Source organism: Tinamus guttatus, unplaced genomic scaffold, assembly GCF_059628265.1.
Source record: "Tinamus guttatus ecotype Peru unplaced genomic scaffold, ASM5962826v1 Tinamus_guttatus_pri_ptg000150l, whole genome shotgun sequence".
Taxonomy (NCBI): domain Eukaryota; kingdom Metazoa; phylum Chordata; class Aves; order Tinamiformes; family Tinamidae; genus Tinamus; species Tinamus guttatus.
The window spans coordinates 17848348-17856815 of NW_028288684.1; positions in this window are offsets into that span (position 1 = coordinate 17848348).

The window sequence follows — 8468 nt, forward strand, 5'->3', positions numbered from 1 at the left end:
CTTGCTCTCTTTGCATCACACTGATGAAGAAGAAGGAACACTTTGGAGCTGACATGCCAGCTATCCACAAACATCCCAGCCTATGTGTGAAAAGTCTGCACAGACAAATCATAAATTTGTTGACACATGGTCACAAAATACATGTGGGGAGGAGGGAAGTGTGTTGTGGAGACGTGTTGTGCATTCGCCTGTGACCTGTAAATACATTTGCAGAAGACCAGGAGTAGAATGGTAATTTAATACGCTCTAACATTTTTCTAGAGAGATTAAGGAATTTGGGTAGTAAACCCCTCATAGTTTCTTTGAAAAATATATCTGGATGGCCTTTAGTTATACAAATGTGATGACTTTGTTATTAAAAGTGATGCATCAAGCTTTAAGTGAGAAAGACCTCCCTTACTGCCTTACTTGTGCATCTCCAGTTCTTTCCTTTCTTCAGCATCTTGTTCTGAACTCTCCTCTCCTCTTGAAAAAAAAAATCCTGAAAAGTATCACAGTGAACTAATAATTAAATACAAGTTCTCATGTGAAACTAGGGCCAGAAAGACTAATGTGATTCGTAGCTGTATAAGTCAGAAGATAATGAATAGGACGAGTACACGGAAGGATCTCTTTGAGTCTGTATAAAGCCCTGATGAGACATGCATGGGAATACTGAATGCAGGTCTGATTTTTATCATTTTCAAAAGCGTACTGAAAAATTAGGGGAGATAAAGAGAATAACAATATCCTAATTCAAAGACTGAGGAAATGTCTTCTAGTGAAGGACTTAGAGTTCAATTTAGCCTGCAAAAAGGGCTAGGGACCCTGCAGAAACATGGTAACGGTGTGCTGCATGTCTGCCTGAAGGAAATACTAAAGGACCAGAAGATGCATTAGGTACTTTTGCTCTTTAGATATATTGGTGCTTAAAACATGAAACAGATCACTGTCTCACTTCTGCATCTTCTATAGCTATAGAGAGCTACACAGGTTGCCCTGTCATAGCGTAGAACTGCTTAATGAACAAATAAGGTAGTAACTTATGACTGTATTCATCTTGAGCAAAGTGGCATTACTGGGGATGTATGTAATATTTCACATAGTAAGAGGTCCTGGGGACAAAGAGCAACAAGCTTCTGGTTCAGAAATAGCAACTGATGTTGTGAGCTAATTTGTATGGACATTAAGGCTGAGGTCTTTGGATATCCCAGAACTGAAACAAAAGGGCCCAAAAGAACAAATAGTCCATATTGAGATGATGTGTTCATTTCCGATTTGTGGAGCTACTCAATATATGTAGTCAATAAATATTAAGATGAAAATTGCTTAAGAGCATGCACAGAACAGTAGCAGTTTTTCAAATATTTATGCTTTCCTCTTATTAAACTTTCTTTTTCTTTTTTTTTTTTTTCAAAGTATCAAATAGCATGAGTCTGCATTAAAGAGAGACTTTTGTGCCAGCAAGAACATTTAGATCCATCAAACTGGAAACTTAAATGCATTTACCTTTTGGTTTATTTTTGTAATTTTCATAACTGACATTCCATGGGGACTGGTATGTGTACTAGCTGGAGGTGGGTAATAGTCCCTCAAGGATGTGCTTTGCTTTTTTTCAAATAAATATAGGCATACATTAACTGGAAAAGTGTCCTGGGAGAAATTTACTTCTCAACCTACCAGCTTCGTATCTCAGCCAGGCATTGTTATTACTTATTTGTATTATAGTTGTATGTAAGTTGGATGAGCTTACCGTTAGTGTAGGCATAAGAAGACTACACAGCAAAATACAGTCTCTCCTAGAGGAAGTCTTTCATAAATATGTAAGTATGGGAAAGAAATTAGCAGCTCAAGGAAGTGAAGTAACTTGCTGAAGGTCAGGTAACAAATCAGAAGCAGAGCCAGTGGGTGGATCAGGTAACTGCTGATTCCCATTGACTCAGATTGTTCAACCACTCCAAGGAAGGATGTCTTCACATCCCCACTGGGTATAAATAAAGATAATATGCCCAGGCTAACAGCTGGTATAAATCAGCCTAACCCCACTGAAGTCAATAGTGACCTACTTAATCATACCACTAACAATTATAACTTGGCATAAGGTTTGTCATCAGGCCTCTTGAAATGCACTTAAAGAAAATGGAATTAAGAAACAACACAGCAATTATAGTGAAATATCAGCACAGTAGTAAAAACAAAAATAACTCTGAAAAATGTAAAACTAACATGAGATCCAACTCGTGTGTTGTGACTGACAGTATGGGCTAGAAGGTGTCCCCAGAGCCCCCAGAGGCCTTTATTAACATAACTGCCCAATTGATCCTTCTCTCACTGATTGCTCATCTCTTTTGTGAATCCTGCCAAATCAGCCCTGCCAGATGTCACCCACCCCATTAGCATCTCAAATATCCAAGAATGGGTTTGTTTCTTTGGGATTTTTATTACCATCATGGGGCAACTAGTGTTTTTTTCTAATTATCCCAGAGTACCCTTACAACAAGCTACCAGCTTCTTGCTACATCTTCAGTTCAGTTTACCTCAGACACTGATTTATTAATTATTTCTATTTTCTGTGGATTTCTAGGGAGCAAAATATTAACTAGAAGGCTGTAAGCCAGCAATCTGAGATCCTCCAGGTAGTTAGACCTCCAAAGACAGCGTAATCCATCCTCTTCAGTCTAATAGGAAGTTTTGGGATAACTTTACGTATGGAAACTTCTTTCTTGCTCATCTTTAGACCAGCCAAAGCTCTGAAACATAACTGGAATTACTTATAAACTATTTTCACCTTCCCTTGGATATTTGGATATTCCTAGTTGAAACCTTGGTTTAAAAAATAAATAAATAAATAAATAAATAAAGCTTAAGTAACAGAATATTTTTTTTTCTTTTCTTTTTCTTGCTAATCCAGCAGGGACAAATTGATCAGTTTCACTCTAGGTACATGGAGGTAATCAAAGGTCATCAAGAAACCATGACGTTTCCTGACTTAAAATATGTACAATACATCATCATTAGCCATGGATCCAAAGAAACAGAGCTTTGAAAAACAGAGCCCACTGGATGTATTGGGAGTCAAGGATTCCTAGGATACTGTGATATATCAACACCTCCTATTCTCTCTGCTAATATAGAACCAGTTCTTGCAAACCAGTGAACCAAAACTTCCACGACCCACCTTGCTGCTTGCTCTTGTGCTCATTCTAGCATGAAACTGCTGTCCTTCCAGTATTTTCCCTCTGAGATTAGCCCACTGTTTAATTGATTTCACAGTCCAGTCTAATACAGTGTGAGGTAATGCTTGCAAATTGACTAAGCTTTGCATCATGATAGCACAGCAAGAGCTGGCACAGCACAATAAGCAAAAGGAGAGGAAAATGTCAGGATAAAGCCCAGAAATGTCACAGAGGCCACTTAACCCACATGCAGGAAGCTAAAAGGAAAATTCACTGGCAATTCTGCTCCCAGTCTAACCTTTGGGAGGTAAAAGCTTATGGTCTCTTGCCAGCTCTGGATAATTTGTGGTATCAGGCCCTGAGAGAAGATGACAGCTGCAGACGATGTGGAAGGAAAGCCACCTTGCAACACATTTTGTCAAGTTGCACTCGCTGGCACTGGCCCAGGGCCGGTATTGCTGGAGACATGATGAAGTGTGAAAAGTCCTGGCAGGCATTTTAGACAAATAAAAGATGGGAGGCAAGGGAAAATCAGGACCAAAGGAGATTAATATTTGTGAGGTTTATAGCAGAAGAGGGAAAGCAATAGGAAGTAACAGAATTCCCATAGGGAATTTAGCACGACAGCAGGAGATTAAAAACAGGATGGACCTGAAGCGGAAGCTTATTTTTTCCAGCTGGACCTTCACCTGAGACCTGAGATCAGGTTGTGAGTAGCAGACAGAGAAAAGCAAATAGATAATAATGAGAGAATTTGCAGGCCCTAAATACAAAAAGTTCAGTGAGACTGAATGAGTGTAATAGAGGGGGACAGGGGATGGAAGAGCGCAGGGTTTTCTGATGTGGAACTGATAAGGGCAGTATGGCAGTGTGAAACTTCACAAGCTGTGTATATACCGCATGGGATAACAGCAGCTGTGGTCCCAGATGTGCGGGTTGGTTATACCCTATCTGCATGCTGAGGTCTGAGATGCTGATTGTGCTTACTCCATGAGATATGGTTTCCTTGGAAATTTAGGCCTATGAGTAGGGAGGGACTCCCAGACAGATCCTTGATCCTTGATGAGGATGATCAGAGAGGCATGGCAAGCAGTTAAATGTGTGGAAAGAGCTTGTGAGAAGGCTCCTACTGGAGGCCAGGTTTCCTGCCTGCCTCCCTGGTCAGATCTGCTGGGGACTGAGGTCTGCCCTGATCTACTGGCAAACTCCAGTGTCCCATGTGAGCTAGGAATACTTTGGAAATTTAGTGGGAATAAGGAAAACTGCATCAGCCTGAAAGTAAGCTGTCAGAGGAGATCCCTCAGGCAGTATGTTACATTCAAATTACAAAATTCACACAAAATACTAGAAGTTATTTTTGGTTCTTGGCATATGGTAAATTCCTGGATTGTATTCCAGCGAAAATGCTAGACTTTTTTTTTTTCTTTTTTTATGGCTACTTCTTTATATTGAATGTTTTAAACTGTGGATGAGTTTTGATCCATGTGGACTTGTAACAGTTTTAAGATGAAATGTGATGCATTTTTAGTGTGATGGATTTCTAGTGTGGTGCACTTTTTTCTAGGTAGTAACCTGCCAAAATTAGGTTTTGTCCAGTGAAATCAAAGAAACTGCTAACTTTTTTTTCAATATATTCTTCCCAGGAGCAGCATATCCATTTCTTCATTGTATACAATATATCACCAATAGACTGCAGAGCAGTGTTTCCTAGCTGATGAGACAGAAGAATTATTGGTGGCATACAAGTCTCTCCAGTGAGATATGGATGTGGCAGCAAAGATGACATACAGAAATCAAGTAAATAAAACCTGCTTGCACTGTAGAGACCCAGGTACACAGTGCCAGGACTTGGCTCCAACAAGTGAGAAATTGGTAAAATGACTGATATGGCAAAACCAACTGGAGTCATCTGGGTGATTATCCCAATCTCAGGGCTGGTGTCCTGATGTCAGCAGCACAAATCAGGATGAAGCACAGGTGGCCCTATGAGAAGTGGAAGGGTGATAGGCAGCCCCTGTCCAGGTTGGTCCTTCTGGCTTACTTTTAACTTCAGACATGAAGAATCCCCACCCTCTGTTTCTTCTCAAAGGTCTTCATTCCCCTTTCCTTTCTTCTTAGCAATCATCTTCATTTGCGTCTTTTGTCCCTGTAACTTTTCAGTTCCTAGGTTGTACTGACTTAATCAAATTCTACAATGCACCTATTTTCCCTCAGCCCTGTCTATCTCTACTGGCAGGGAGATGTGATCTCCGAACAAGCATAGAAGATAAATAAGATAGACTGTACAGATGGGAAAGAAAATAATAGTCCCTCTGTCTCAGCAATATACTTTTTGTCTCTCCTTTCTTCTTCAGCAGACTTTGCAGGGAGTCTCAACTATTAAGCCTACCTGGAACAGCTTGATTCCACCTAGGATAACAAGGGAGTTTCAGGAGCACTGTGTAGGGGGGAAAAAAAAAAAAGAAAAAAAAGAAAAAAAAACCCTCTTCCTCTGACCTCTGATGAGTTCACTGAGATAGATAGCCTCAATGTCTGTGGAAGTTTTGCTTTAGGAATTTCCCTAAACTTAAGCTGCAACTCCAGTTTCTTGTTATGGGTTTTAAGTAAATGCTGTGACATATTTTTACACAAAGATGGAAGATTTGTCATGCCTTCAGTAATCGGATGGCTGTAAAGAATTCATCTCAATAAGTATTTCCTGGTATTTTAATCACAGTGTTTTGCAATTCATTTCAGTCTCAGGTGCCAGTGGCATGAAAAATTCCTTTATTGCTGGGATATTGTTGAACTAGTATAAGGATGAGGACTCTTTGTTCAAAGTTGAAGGTTTGGGAAAGAGGTGAAATCTATACTTTTTCAGCCTTCAATGAGGGAATTAACACTAAAGCAAGAAAGGTAGCTTTAGGAACTAAGTTAAATGGGTGGAAGGAAGACAGGAGCAATATATTTTGATGATCACCTAACTCTTCAGAAAGGAAGAGGATGGAATGGCCTATTTGCCCTTACTCATTTATGCTTGAGTTAACATAATATTTTTAAGATAATCTTACAAGAGCACCTTTTTCTCTCCCTGGTCTTAAGAGGATCATGGATCACAAGAGTTGCTCTCAAACAGTTTGACTTATGTGTAATAATACATAGATGTTTAAGGAGACAGCTTTAATGAGCATCCTCCTATGTTCTTCTCTTAATGGGTCCAGAAAAAGAATAGGGAGAGTGAAAGGATATGCAAAATTGAACTACAAAAGGCAAGGTGTAATCATAATGCATAATGTCAGAACATCTTTGTTGTAACCGCATTTAACACATACTGTGTTAACACATACATCATAAAACCCTTACTATGGAGAGATTTGAGTCTATTCTACTACTACTACTCTTATATTTGATAAATATTTGTCCCTTGTGTCTGTGCAGGACCCATTTGAAGCCTGGGAGAGTACCTTAAATGCATATGGATCAACTAGCAGGATCAGGTACTGGGTTTCACCTATTGTGCTGCAAGCATTACAGTAGTGTTATAACAGTTATGTCTAGAGAAATCAGCCAAAAACAGGAGTCCGGTGAAGAGGAGAGATATCCAGTGACTGGTGTTTTGGTTGAGGACTGAGGGCCTATTTTCATATCTGTTACAAGCATCCTGTATGATCTCGTTGGCAAATCATTACAACTTTTGTGTCTCAATGTCTCTTAAGTGAGAAGAAAAAGATAATATTTTTCTTGATAAAGAATGTTGTGAAGATAGAGATCCAAGGTTCCACAAGTCCTCCTAACTGCTCAGATTCTGACTTCTGTAGTTTTCTTTGAAGACAAAATCCTATGACATAGAAGAGGTTTGTCACCATACCTGATACAGAGAAGACAGTAGAAACAGGGATAAGACTGTTAGCAACTACTAGCAATTAATAAATAGAACTGGATCAAACAGCAGAATCATAAGTCACCACTGGGTGATCAGGACAGGAGACAGAGAGCCAGGCACAGAGAACTTTTAGGCATGATGAAAGGGTGATATGGTGGGTAGGAGGATAGAGCCCCCTACATGGGTCTATGTCCACAAGCTCTCCTTCACCTCCTGCTTGCTCACATAGCAGCTTCCCAGGTGATCTACAGACACTGTGCCAACTGCTACATTAGGGCATACTCACATATATGTTAGTCTGTTTACTGTCATGGTACTGATGTAGTTAGCATGGGGATTTGACCACATATGTTTCTCCTTCTTGTATATGAGGATTTCTCATGTTTCAGAGGGTAGGCTTACTGATTTGTTATCTGAGATGTTTAGTTTTCAGGTCACCCCAGGATGACTTTCAAGATGGTATGCTGAGTACATCAGTCAGATATTCAAATTACTTGAGTACTGCCTTACTGCTGCTGTTGACATCTTTCCTATAGCTATCTTCCTTGCTTCTGTCTGCAGATCCAGTGCTTTCATATATAAAAAGGAAAACTAGATTGCATTAATTTTCTTTGGACTTTTGCTGAACACACATGCCTAGGCACACTGAAATCACAAAATGACTGTTACATTGCCTTTTGTGAGCATTTTGTTGATTAAAAGGCTTTTCAAAACTAAATACCGCTGAACCAAAAATGTGTACTAGGCACCTGGACACCCATTTGAGTGTGAGAGATGGCTTTATAAGACAGACATTTTTCTTCCTGACTCTCTTTTTGTTCCTTTTTCACAGACTCTCCTGGCAGTACTAATGTAAGTAGCTCACAAGGGTGTTGTGCAGATTAATTAAGTGCTAAGTATTATTAAGCGGACCGCAAACCTAATAAAGTTGAGCTGAACTTTTGAACCTATGCTGTTCATGTGGGTTCTAAATTAGCTAAACGAGCTTATAGAGTATTGCTGTATTCAGATTAAACAACTAGGGTGAATTTAGGTATGTAAATGTAATTACTTGCCTTGGAATTTGGCCAAAATCGTAGACAGCAAACTATCTCCACTCTTACAAAACTGTAGTGTTTTTTAACTACTGCTGTGATATATTCTTACATGAAAAATCTGAAGGATAATTTCAATTAGAGATAATTGAGTTAAAGATGACCAAAGAAGTATTCTTTAGATTTTTGCAAATTCATCTCAAACTAGAAACATAAAATATATTCTGAGAACCAAATGATTTTTTTCAAAACTGTTTTACTCAATCGTAAAAGTGGAAAAAATGTGAAGTTTTGTTTAAATTATTATTTTTTTATCCAGAAATAATCATCATTTCAAGCTATATTTTAGAAGTTATATCCAAGAGGGTGATTTGGTTTATAAGAGTTCGCTTCATCCTTTGACTTTGCCTTTGTCCA